Source organism: Prionailurus bengalensis, chromosome E2, assembly GCF_016509475.1.
Source record: "Prionailurus bengalensis isolate Pbe53 chromosome E2, Fcat_Pben_1.1_paternal_pri, whole genome shotgun sequence".
NCBI lineage: Eukaryota > Metazoa > Chordata > Mammalia > Carnivora > Felidae > Prionailurus > Prionailurus bengalensis.
Genome location: NC_057352.1, coordinates 60,733,933 through 60,747,205, shown reverse-complemented (window position 1 = coordinate 60,747,205; position 13,273 = coordinate 60,733,933). Strand labels below are relative to the sequence as shown.

At 61.9% G+C, this 13,273-nt stretch overlaps 1 long non-coding RNA gene across 1 annotated transcript; it reads left to right on the top strand.

Moving 5' to 3' along the window:
• The first annotated feature begins 923 nt into the window (after nt 1–923).
• Nucleotides 924–12,774, top strand: LOC122494588. The gene is made up of 2 exons (XR_006300211.1): nt 924–4,292; nt 4,512–12,774. It is a non-coding gene; the product is annotated as an uncharacterized LOC122494588 (long non-coding RNA).
• The last annotated feature ends 499 nt before the right edge of the window (nt 12,775–13,273 follow it).

Below are 13,273 nucleotides of genomic sequence, written 5' to 3'. Positions count from 1 at the left end.
CGCTGACCCGCTGACGTGCTGAGGAAGAGTGCCCACCAGCCCCAGACGCAGGGCAGGCTCGCAGGCCTGGCCGCCTCCTGCTGTGGTCAGGAAAGGTCCCCGGCAAGTGGCAGAGCAGGGCGGCCTCCATGGCCTGCGGCTCCGTCCCAACCCGGTGCTTCCTTTGGTTTCCATGCCGGGTCGGCTTGTGATCCTCGAGTGCAGTTGTACTCCTGAGGCTCCTTCTCATACGAGTTCCTAGATGGCAGAGGCCAGGGGACAGATAGTGTCCGCATGCCAAGAGGAGGGGACATCTTAACATTTCTGCCACATGTCGCCTGAGTTAGAGAGCAGCCACTTCCTGTCCACACTGGCTGCTGGGCCAGCCCCGGGTCAATGGCTACGGTCCTCCCTGCCCGGCAGTTCAGTGAGCCCACCTCTGTGGGCCCACAGCCCTGCCCACCCTAGCACTTGAGGCTCTCAGATCTGCCCCTTTCTATCAGGATCAGCACTGGCCACCTCCACGGGAGGTCACGGCCCTGGGATCCTAGCTAGTGTTGTTGCTGCTGCTGCTGCACAGGCTCTGAGGCACCATCCAGCTGACTTTGAGAAAATCATTTAACCTATGCGAGGATTAACATGACAATGGCTCCTGCCTCTTGAGGCTATGTGGGGACAGGCAAGGTAAGGAGGGTTTGCTTTCAGGAGCCCTCATGGAGATGAGGACAGGAGCCCTCAGGGAGATGAGGACAGGAGTCCTCAGAGAGATCAGGACAAGAGCCTTCAGGGAGATGAGGACAGGAGCCCTCAGGGAGATGAGGACAGGAGCCCTCAGGGTATCAGGACAGGAGCCCTCAGGGAGATGAGGACAAGAGCCCTCAGGGAGGTGAGGACAGGAGCCCTCACAGAGATGAGGACAGGAGCCCTCAGGGAAATGAGGACAGGAGCCCTCAGGGAGATCAGGACAGGAGCCCTCAGGGATATCAGGACAAGAGCCCTCAGGGAGATGAGGACAAGAGCCCTCAGGGAGATGAGGACAGGAGCCCTCAGGGAGATGAGGACAGGAGCCCTCAGGGAGATGAGGACAGGAGCCCTCAGGGTATCAGGACAGGAGCCCTCAGGGAGATGAGGACAAGAGCCCTCAGGGAGATGAGGACAGGAACCCTCAGGGAGATGAGGACAGGAGCCCTCAGGGTGATCAGGACAGGGGCCCTCAGGGAGATCAGGACAGGGGCCCTCAGGAGCATTGAGCTATTAGGTAGAGAGAAAGACCCAGAGAAAGCAAGTGCCCTTTCAGTAGCTGGGCAGGAGACTCGCTCACTGCTCCCCATCCGTGCAATGTGCTTTCCAACAGCTGACATGGTTGCCGGTCACGAAAGTGTCTCCGTACCCTGAGGCCGAGCCACCAGCCACGGCGGCCTGACCACTCCCCCTCGGCAACACCAGAGGCCCCCACATCACCTCCCAGGCCCTGACGCCCTCTTGGACACACACGACTTGGCCATCCTCAGAGGCTCTCGTACTTGGCAGAAAAGCACCAGCAACACCCTGCGCTCGGCCCAGGGGCCCTGACGCGATGAAGGATGGGCTGGACAACCACGGAGGCGCTGAGGCCAAAGCAACTGGTTTCACAAGCTAGAGGGCGACCTGCCAGAGGGCCCCCGGCCCAAGGAGCGAGGGTGCCAGCCAGTTCTCCCCGCAGGGAGGGCAGGGCGGGGAAGGGCAGAGGAGGGAGGGGAGGGGACTTGCTTGAGTCCACGCCTGTTCTCAGTGATAACACACCCCTGTCTAGCGGTTAGAATGCGAACCATCCTTCGTCTCTGGGGCCTCGCGCAGCCGCCGGGCCAGGCGCAGGCTCCGGGGCGGAAAGAGGCCCCGGGCGCCCCAGGGGTGTCACCTGCGGAGCGAGAATGAGGTGAGCCTCACAGGGCTGTGGGCGGAGGGACCGTGTGACAGGAGGGCCGTCCGGAGCCAGCAGAGCCGCTGAGTGCTGGCCCTGCTGTGCCCGGCACTCGTCAGCGGGGAGGAAACAAAATCTCTGGATAAGACGATGGAGCAAAGCGAGAAGGCGTCACGCAACCGACCACGACTCAGCAAGTTTATTTTGTGGAGCTGCGACCCGCAGGGACGCTGGGGTGTTCCGAAAAGCAGCGCGCACGCGGTCTGCAGAGCCTGTGAGCCCCGGGCCCGGGGTCGCCATCTGGGAGGTGGAGACCCTGGCACCCGCCTCGCCCCCCGCCCTGCTGGCCCCCCGTCCCCTGCTTAAGGAAACGGGGCCACAGCAGCCAAGCAGGGTGGGCGGGAGGGTGGGGACCCGCCCCGCCTTCGACGAGGCCTTGGCCCTGGGCACGGCTCGACTGAGGGCTGAGACGATCCCCCACAGACAGCGTCCGCCCCCAGACTCTCCCGAAGTATCCAGACCCCGCTCCCCCGGGAGAACCCCTTAAAGGCAGTGCCTGCGCTAAGCCCCACGGAGCCCTCTCCCCAGACGGCTTCCACCAGCACCCGAGGGCCACAGAGGCTCTCGAGCCCCGCCTGGCTCCCGTGCTGGGCAGGGACAGCATCGGAGAGATTGTCTAGGAGGTGACCACGTCCTCACCTGGCAGCGCACGAGGACACGCAGACATTCTGACAAAAGGCACCTGACAGGCTCGCACGGGTTCCTGGGGCTCAATCCTGGTCTAGGACCTGCCGCTGGCCGTCCTCACCGGGGCCTGGGGATGACTACGCCCTCCTCTCAAGGTCGCCGAGGATTAAGCGAGATTTCCGTCCGGGACATGGCGCCTCCCACGCGGTACGTGCCCAGGGACACTCCCTCCCCTCCCCCTTCCCCCGGACGCGTGTGATTCTACGAATTCATTTCGCGTGAAACTGGAGGACTTGCCCCGTGCACGCTGGACGTGGTTGCCGTGGCCGTAGATGCCAGCAGCCGTCTGCAAGTGGCATGCTGGTCAGACGGCGGTGGCCCTGCTGGGCACCCCCACGTGGCCCGGCCGCCCGTGCCGGCTCCTCGGGTGTCCTCCCCGCTCCCCTCCTCAGGTCGGGCGGATCGGGGCAGCTCCGAGAACAGCCGCGGGGCCCAGCCCATCAGAGCATCCATCACCTGGTCTCAGGGGCCGTGGCCCAAGTTAGGCCCACGAGATGAGGTGTCGGGGCGTGGCTGGGGACCTCTGAGGAAGCGGCTCACGCCCCTGGGGCTCGGACCGGAAGCTTCCAGAGGCCATGCTGCCGCCGCGAGGCCAGGGCCCTCTCGAGAAGGAAGCGGGGCTGGAAACACTCCACCACGCGTGCCCCCTGAGCTCGGAAGCAGACACCCCGTCAGCGTTTCCGTTTGTGCTCGAGGCCCAGATTCTCTGCCGGCCCCCCTCCCCAGCCAAGGGGTAGCCCGGCTTCTCTGCAACCGCCCCTCCCGGCAGCCCCGTCTCCCCGCTGCCCTGCCCGTGAGCCCCGGGCCTCGCTCCGCCCCCGGCCCGCTCACAGCGTGGACGCGCCTCTGGCTGGGCGACGTGGGGCGGCGAGTGGGCCCCCCCGGAGCCTGTCCCGCCGCTGCCCGCTCAGGGGTGCAGCTGCCCGGCCCTTCATCGGGCTGCTGAGAGGATCAGAGGCGTGGGCCCCGACGGGCTCCCGGGGCCAGGTCCCGCTGAGTCACCGACCGTGGAAGCCGCTTCCAGCTGCCGGTGAGCCGGCACACGGACGGAGTACCGGCCGCGTGAGCCCAGCTGAGCCACAGCCCCAGAGATACCCCATCCCAACCCGCACCCCAGAGGGGCTGCCGACGTGGCCAAGGCTCTGCCCGGCGGGTCCCGGGAGCTGAGATTACCCGGCGGCGGGGTGGGCCCTCACTGTGACCACAAGTGTGCTTGAGGGACGGAGGCAGACGCTGGAGGGACGCGAGGGACGCGGCCACCAGCCAGGAGGTGCGGGGAGCCCCCAGGAGCTGGGAGACCCCACACCTTGATTTGGGGCTGCTGGCATCCGGGCTACAAGAGGATAAACTTCCACCTGGTTTGTGGTCCTTTGTTACAGAGGCAACAAGAAGCCAACACGACCACTGCGACAACGGGAAACGTGACTTTGTAGCAATTAGCGATCATCCTGTGTGTGCATTTAGACCCACGCTTCCCCAGTTCAAGCCAGCGGCGCCCCTCCCCCGGGTTCTGCACCCGCCTCACCTCAGCCTCCAGCTCAGCCCCACCACATCCGACAGGGATGCTCCTAACACACAGTTGTGCTTGGGTTGCTCCCAGCCTAGAGTCTCTAATGGCTCCCTACTGCCCTCGGGCCAAGCACTAATCTCAGAAGCACGTTATGGGGTATGTGTGATCTCACCCCAGTTTACTTCTCTAGCTCAGTGTCTGCACCCCCTCCTTCCCGCCTTCCTTCGTCCAGCGAGCTGCCGCTAATGTCACAAAGCGCGTGACGAAGGGGGTGAGGCCTGGCGCGGTGCCAGGTGCGCAGGGGCCGAGGTGGGAGAGCGGAAGGCACTGGGCCTGGCGTGGCCGGTGCTCATGGGCTCCTCCTTTCTTCTCCAGAAAACGTCGATCGGAAATTAGCCTTCAAACGTTTTCCCTGTTCCCATGAGTCTACGATGCTCAGAATGTTCCAGAACACACGAAAATACATGCCCGGAAAACCGGGAAGGTTTGGGCCTGATTTATCCAGATTAGCTGTTTATATCGATTGGGACCCACCCGCCCACTGCTCCCAAGCCCGCAGTCCCACGTATGAGAACCTACTTCCCAGCACAAAGAATCAGAGGGGGAGACGAGATAGAAAGGGAGGGGCAGCCACGGGGTGCAGATGGGGCTCTCGAACGTCCCATCCTGGCTGGCTAATATTCCTGTGGCTTTTTCCACAGTGGCAAGTAGCACGGGGAGCAATGCCTTCTGTGAAGGGCAGGTCCCCTGAACCCCGGCCAGGGCCCCGTACACAGCAGGAGCACGATCAACGCACGTTGCATGCATAAACATACCCAGTGCTTTCCAGAGAGGGGTTCCCAGAGCCGTGCGGGCATCGCGGCCACAGGTCCCAACATCCCTCCCTGACGGCGGCCAGGTGGCGCCACGAGAGACTCAACCGGAAAGAAACACCGTGGCGTCCGAGGCCTCTGCGCCCCTCTGCTGCTGGGTCCGGGCCCCCAAACGTGGCCGAGTTTATCTTTCTAGCTCTTCCCTCTGGCACTAGCTGGGGAAGGGCATTCAGATTTTTGTTGTCCTCAGAAATGACGGTGGCCGAGCCGCCCTCGGGAAGGCCCGAGAAAGGCCTGCGTGTGTTTGCTGAAGCTACGTGTCCTTGAACACGCGCAAGCCGTAAGCAGTGTCCTTCCAGTATCTCTGACAGAGCGTCTTCCCCGCGGCGGGGACACTTCATACACAACTTGGGAACGAAGGGAAAGTCGGGGGACACCCGGCTTACCGAGCATTCAGTCGACACGTGTGTGTGAGGGGCCTCCGCGTGCAGAGGGCACAGGATGAACAGTATGTGATTCCCGCACCAGGGAGCTCAGGGTCGAAACCAGTGTTTCCTCACCTCTGACACACACAGCAGCCCCCCGAGGGGTCTCTAAAATCAGATTCGTATGCAGGGTGAGGCTCTGCCTTTCTAGCAGGGCCCCAGGGGACGCTGAGGCGGCCGGCCTGGGACGCAGGTCAGTGCCCCCCAGCCTGGGGACCAGCAGGACCGACAACCCCTGGGATCCCAGCCAGAACTCTGGAAGCAGAAGCTTGGGGAGAGGGGCCGCCAGTCCAGGCTCAACGAGCCCTCCAGCGGGTTCGGATGCTCTAGCGACTTTGAGCATCGCAGGGTCTGGACTATGTCCTCTTCCCTTGCACACGATGACATCATTAAACAAGAATGTCCTGTCCTGCTGAGTCACACGCTCCGTGAATCCTCAACACGGCAGCTCAGGCGCCCCCGGGAGCCGGCCCTCAGGACGACAGCTGTGGCGTCCCAGGTCCACGCTAGACAGACAACAGACGGCCACCCGCGATGTGGATGCTACAATCACAGGATGTGCAAAGTGTCACGGGAGCTCGGGGGAGGGAGCGGCTCGGGGTGGGGGAGGATGAGTGGGAGCCCCCAGGGCAGGAAGGGAGGGCGCTCCGGGCAGGGTGGACAGCAGGCTTTGCTTGGAAAGAGGGAGCATGAATCCGCTTAGGGCCAGACCAGATTCCCCAGTGGGCCAGGTCCCGGAAGGAAGAAGGGCGAGCCCAGGAGCCAGGGGCCTGTGTGAGAGAGGCCGCGGGGGGCGGGTGCAGGGTGGAGGCCGTGATCTCTGCAGGGGGGTCAGGGTCAGGCCCCCTCCCCGCTTGCCTGCCAGGCCCCTCCCCAGACCCCGCCGGGGAGAAAGGGCTGGGCAGTGGCTCTGGAGGAGGAGGAAGGATCCATCACGGGACTCGAGACCCTCCAAGATAAACACGCAGAGAAACAAAAAAGTGGGGGCCGATTATATTCGCCATGGGAAAAAAATAGCACCGAGCACTGCATTCTAATAAAGCATTCTGTCTGGTTTTGATTTCACAGATGTAAGAAAATGCAGGCAGTCTGGCATTGAGTTGGACCACTTCAGCCTGTTTCTATAAACCACATTTGGGATGCTCTCAGCATTTCTGAGATTCAGTTTACAGAGCCTTCTCCGGGTCCCAAATCCCCTAAATGAACGCGGGGCGGGGGACGGCGTGGCCGGTTCCTTGGTGGGAAGACGTTACCGCAGACAGCGTCGTCCCACAGAGTGAGGCATCACCCGGCACTGTCCTCATCACAGAGACACGGTGGTGCTGCACCAAGGAGACCCGGGGATCGTCCTTCCTGCGCTGACATGCGCGTTCCCAGGCTGAACACAAGACCGCAGCCACGCGTCGGGGCAGGCTCGGCGTCCCCCCAGGGCGCGGGCGCGGAGGCCGCTGCCGGGCTTCCGGGAACCCCGCCGAGAGCCGAGGCTCCCGGCTCGGAGGGCCCGTCTGGGCCAAGCCCACCTGGCCCTCCCAGCGATCGCATCCTGGGTCCGCACGGGCTCCCGCCTCTGGCCGGGGCACCTCCACACCCCACCGCCCCCAGAACCCCCCCCCCCCCCCCCCCCCGCCCCTGCAGCGGGGAGTCGAGCCGAGTGTCCGGAGTCCGGCGTCTCCCCGAGGGTCTGTCTTGCAGCGGCCGGTCTGGGACCCACCCCGACTCAATCACAGGCGGCAGCCCCCAGCCCAACCGCAGCTCTGTTTATGTTACTTTGCATACACTTTTCCCACACAAAGAGGCTTGAGCACATGCGGCAGGGCCCCGGCTGGCACATTCCGGCAGCAGCCGGTGCCTCTTGGGCGGAGCTGACTTCTGTGAGGAGGAAGGGGGCCCCTGCGGCCTTCTGGGGGGACCGCGGCTGGCACTTATCTTTAGGGATGTCTTCTGACTCCTCGCCCCAGCTGGTCTCTCGGAGAAAAGGCTAAATGCTTCGCGAGGACGCTGAGCCAAAGACAACTCTCCGGCTACAAGTCTGGCTCACCTTCCCCTGAACACATCACCGCGAGGGAGCCTGCAGGGGTAGCCGGCCCAGATCCTCCGGCTCGGGGGGGAGCAGCTCTGGTGTCCAGAGGCTTCTGGCTACGGGGATGGCCTCCCGTTACCGGCCGACTTATAAGGGGGGAAAAAGGCCAACCGTGGACACCCATCGGCAGGACCTGATCTAGACCCTCTAACAAATCCAGCGTCCCACCGGAAAAAGACACGCTTGAACGCTGCGGCCTGGGGTTGGGAGCCCGTCCCAGAAGGAAGGCCACTGGGCCAGGCCGCACCCCCTTCTCGAATCCGGTTTTATGAGGAATACGCAGAAACGATTACCAACGGCATCCACTGGTGGAGGGCGATGGCTAATCCGAGCGTTTAGGACATTTCTCCCATTTTCCCCAGGCGGCCACCCACGAGCGCGTGTATGCGTGGGTCAGAGCGGGCGAATGTTTCTGCGGGCCCGTGCGCGCGTGTGCACGCGCACGTCTACGTGCGCGCGTCTCCGCACGAGCCCGGCCCGAGGCAGGCAGGAGCCACGGGGCTGAGACAGGCCGTGTCCCCTGAATAAGCCCGTGAGCAGCGCGTGCTTCCTGACCAGGGTCCAGCACCCTCGTGACGGGACGGCCCGCGCACGCGGCCCCCGGGTCGCCGCGGAGCAGGCCTGCTTTACTGGAAGCTTCGGAGGCGACCTCAACCGCCCACAGCCCGAGGCGGGAGGACCACGGGTCGGCGGACGCAGGCGGTGCTGCCGTCCCGTAGCGAGGAGAGAGAAAACAGACCCATCGCCAGAAGCAGAGGAAACTGAGACCACGCGGCCAAGAAAAATGGCCTTTTTCTTTCCAGTCTCTGGCTAAAATAGCTTTCTCCTTGGCTGCATCTTTGGGGACATGGCAGAAATAATATGTTAAATAGCTGGTTCCTCCCACTTTCCAGAAGGTTTTCCAGCGGCAGGCGGCCCTCGAGGTGCTACTTATCAGTCAGCGGCACCCGCCCCGTGTCCCTGGGAGATCTGGTGCCGGGCAGGGGACCCACGGGGCCACGGAACCACCCAGAAGGGCCCCGGGGAAGCCAGGATGGGGAGCAGAGGCGCAGAGTCGATGCAGGCGACGTGGGCTCTCCCTCCCGTGGGCAGGAAGGACGGCCGGCCGACCCGCACGTGGCCCCCCCGCCCTGTCCACACAGGACTGGGGCACAGACACACTGACTCGCAGCCTCCGTCTGTCCCAGCCTCTGCGGCAAAATACTGACGCCTCCACTCAGATCCTCTCTGCCACTCGGCCACTCTTCGTGGGCCCACCACCGGGGCCCTCGCCCGCCTGTGGCTTCTCGCGGCTTCCGTCCTCCGCTGCGCCCGTTACAGTGGGACGAGGCGGGGTCCCGGGCAGTCTTCGGGGTGGGTAGAGATACTCCGGATTTCCACTCTGACTCTGCTGCGGCCACGGAACACGTGCCACAGAATTTCATTTCTTTGAAACTCGCTGAGATTCGTTTTATGACCCAGAACGTGGCCCGTTGGCGGATGTTCCGTGCCCACTTGTAAAAAAGGCACGTTCCGCCGATTTGGGGAGGACGGTCCCGTGGATGTCTGGCAGGTCCGCGTGGACGGTGCTGTGCCGGGACCCTGCTGCCCCCGGGCTGCCTGCCCCCCGCCTCGCGACAGCTGGCGGACAGGAGCTTCAGGCCTCAGGTGTGGGGCCGGTGCACGTGCAGCTGTGACGCCTGCCTGGAGAACGACGCTTGGGCCACAAAACGTCCGTCCTCCCGTCTGGTAATCCCCGTCTGACAGCCACTTCATAGGCTGTGTTCAGGCCGCAATTTTTCTGTCCTTTTACTTTCTTTTTTCAAATTTTTTTTTTTTTTAACGTTTATTTATTTCTGAGAGACACGGTGCAAGCTGGGAAGGAGCAGAGAAAGAGACACACACACAGAGTCCAAAGCAGGCGCCACGCTCCGGTGGCGAACCGAGGGCCGTCCTGTTGTACGTTGGCGTCCTTGGGGAGGGACGGCCGGTCGCCTGGGCCGGTGTCCACGAGACGCAGCCCGTGCGTCCCAGCCCCTTGGGGGCCCCCATCCTGCAGTGCGCTGCTCCCCACCCCACAGCTTCCCGGAGCCCCTGCTACCAGGGCCCCCCCAAACCTTCCCGCCTGTGCACCCCTTGTGGGCAGGGCCCCCGCCCTTCTCTAGCTCTGTGTCTTGCAGAGCGGGGCGGGCGGGCGGGTGACCCCTGGAATAAGGATCGGAAAGTCACCAACCTCCCAGGAAAGCGGACATACCGTGGAATCCGCGGGCCCGTTACAGGCCGGGTGGGGGGGCTTTCAGAAGTCGGGGCCACCGTGGTCAGAACCTCGCTGGGCTGCAGCCCACACAGACAGAACCTCGCGCAGCAGAAGACAGGCCCCCAGGCCCCACGCAGGGGCTGTCGGCCAGAGGAGCGGGGTCCCCTGGGGTGTCCCCGTGGCCGCGCTGGGGACGCTCAGCACCGCGATGGAGAACTGACGCCCCGTCCCCGCTCAGGGTAACCGCAGAACACGCTGCTCCCAAGAGAACCCGAGTCCCGATTCCAGCGGACTCACGTGGCAAGAAAAACACGCCGGCTTGCCAGCGGGCAGCGGGGGCTGGGAGGGGGGTCAGGAGGGACACAGGAAACCCCACAGTTACTAAGCGATGGACCCCTCCAACCCTCGGTAAACAGTGTCTTAATTTGCGGTGATTAATTCAGCGTTTCGTTGTAGTTGTGTAGTTTGGCAAACGAGTTCGACCTCGGCCCCCTTAACCCGCTTCCACGTCCCCCTCTCCCTGCAGTGCTCCCCTTTCCCAACCAGATGAGTGAAGGGATAAATTACTCCGGAAATGTCTGTGCTCCAATAAAGCATTATCACCTGCCAATCAGCAGACAAGTACGTCGCCTCGGCCTCGGGATTTCTGCGGCCTCGGAAAAGCTCACGCGGTCCTGGCGCCGGACCTCAGCGCAGCGTGCCATGCGTGAACGGCCACGTCCCCGTCCCGCCGCGGCTTTGTGGGCACATCGCTTCGTCATCTAGGGTTCACATACGTGTTTCGTGCAACATCTGGTTTGGATTTAATTGTCTTTTTTCACAGCCGCTTTTTTACCCGAACTTGCCACAAAAGCAGATGAGTAAGCGAGACGATGTGCTGGGTCATTTGAGTTTTGGTGGATGATGGGATTGTGTTTGCACGGACGGGGCCCAGAACTACCTACCACAGGCAGCCCGGAAGCCTGCCAAGGGACAAAGACTCAGTGATAACAGGGAAAGAGTCCCCACCTTCACATCTCAGCTAGAGCTCCAAGGTCAAGACATCTTGGAGCAGGACCTCTTCCGTTATCTCACGGGGGAGGAGGTGGCTCGTGAAGGCTTCCACACCGGCCCAGGTGGCCGCCGCCTCCCCACCCCGCGTTCTGTCGGAGACGACTCTGGCAGTGTCTGGGGGGTGCCTCTGGACCTCCAGGAGGGACACAGGGTCCCCAGCCAGCTCCAATCCATCACGCTGTCCCCGCCGCCTCTCTGGGTCCTCCAGAGAAACTCCCACGACGTCAGTGCATGCCGGGGGTCTCTCTGCAAAGACAAACGCACCCGGGGTGGAGCCTGTGAGGCCCTTCTGACGACGTGTGTGACGCTGAGCTCGACGACCGACTGCGCAGCCTGGCACCAATAACACACGCTCACCAGCAATGTGGAGCATTTTACAAGACACAGGTGCCACCCGGTGCCAGCCGGGTCCCATCCCCGGGGCACAGACCTGCTCGCTCGCCCGGAGCCAGGGGCACAGGAAGTGGGAAGAAAGCCTGTGTCCAAACCCTGGCCTCCTCTCTTATTAGCGACCTGGTCTTGGAGAAGTCTCCTGACCTCTCTGCCATTAACCCCCTTGGTCGGAAAACACAGTTTGTATGGTTCGAATCTTCCATTCATTGGGATCTGGTTTATGGTCCGGAATACGGCCCATCCGGATGAACGCTCCATGTGCGCTCTGCCGTGCGCTGGAATGTTCTAGGGGTGCCAGCTGGGTACAGTTAATTGGTAATGTGTTTTGGATCTCCTGTGTCGCCACCGATCTTCTGTCCGCCTGTCCTCTAGCTGCTGGGCCAGGGCTGCTGTGCTGGCTGTGCTGGGCGACAGCCCGAGTCGGGCGGCCAGACGCGCGTCTAGGCGCTGCTGGGAAGGGGGTTTGCAGATGGGATCGAGTCCCTAATTAGCTGGCTTCACGTAAGGGGGAGGAGCCTGCGTGGGCCCGCCGGACCCCGTCGGAGGACCCTGAAAGGCAGGCCGACGCTTCTGCGGGGAAAGAAGACTGTCTTCCTACGAATAACAGTGCTGGCTGTATCTGTGCCTGCACCCCTGCCATCAGGCTTGCTTGGTCGGCCCCACCGCTGCACGAGCCACTTCCGTGTTCTTCCTGGTACCTCCCCACCTGCCCTGGCTGTGGACCACCCCCCCCCCCCCCCCGCCCCAGCTACGACCCTGCAGGGCACACGTGTGGAAGCCTCTGGCTAAAAACGTGCATTTCTCCCTGTCTCCCCACAACGCTCTTGAGGCTTCCTTTTCACACTTGAAGCTGTTACTAAGGACCCACACGTTTAGCATTCGTGTCTTCTATGCAGACTGGCCCCTTTATGCCGAGAATCGACTTCTTTATCCCTGGAAACTTTCCTTGATGCGACATCTACTCCGGCACTGACACAGCCCTTCCGGCTTCGTGCTGGTTGGTTTAGATGGTTTGTCTTTTCCAACCTACGTGTGCCCTCCTCGTGAAGCTGCACGTCTCGCAGGCAGCGCTTCCTGGGGGTCGCCACGTTGTCCCGTCTCGCGGTCTGTGTCCGCTCTGAGCGTTAGACGGTTGACACTAACGTAATTATCGGGGCGAGCCGCTTTAAAACCGCCCCCGTGATCTGGCTTCTGTTCTCCTGTCCCTTCCTTGTTTTCTTGCTCCCACGGTCATGGCTTCTTGTGGGTTCAGCGAGGGACGTATTTTAACGATTCTCCTTTCTCCGCACCATGGGCTTCTCAGCTATGCCTTCACGTTTTATTTTCAGTGGGTGCTCTGGGGGTTACGACGTACGTGTGAAACGCATCACAGTTTGCCTCCACATCTTGTTACGCCTTGTCACACACGGTGTGAGGACAACACGCTCCCATGTCCCCCTCCCGTCCCTCGTGCTGTTATCATCGGGGATGGTACTTCCGTGTAGAATGTGAACCCCAAAATGCGTTGGTATCATTTCTGCTTTGGACAGCAAATTATCATTTCAAGAGATAGAAAAACGAGAAAACCACATTTTCCGGTCACCTGTGCAATTATTGGGCGTGGGGCTGTTTCCATCGGGGACCGTTCTTCCGCGGGAAGAACGCCTCTCACGTTTCTTATCGGGTGGATACGCTGACAATGAATTCTACTGGGTTTTGCTCGTCTGAACAGTGTTCACTTTGTCTCCAATTCTGAACCACATTTTTACTGGGCAGTGAAATCTTAGTTGACAGTTTCCCCCCTTTTCAACACACTGAAGACGTCGCCCCATCGTGTTCCGGGTGGCATGGTTCCTGGCAGGAGGTCTGCTGTCCCTCACAGCTCTGCTCGGGCATCCACAGTGCTGTTTTTATCAGCTGCTTCTGGCTGTTTCTGTTTTATCACCGGGTTTCAGCAATTTGTTTATCACGTGCCTTCATGTGCTTTCTCAATGTTTATTCTACATGGGGTTTATTTTGCTCATTAGATCTGTGGGTTTATGGTTTCCAGTAAATTCAAAAAATTTCTGGCCATTATTTTTTCAAAACATTCTCTGTCC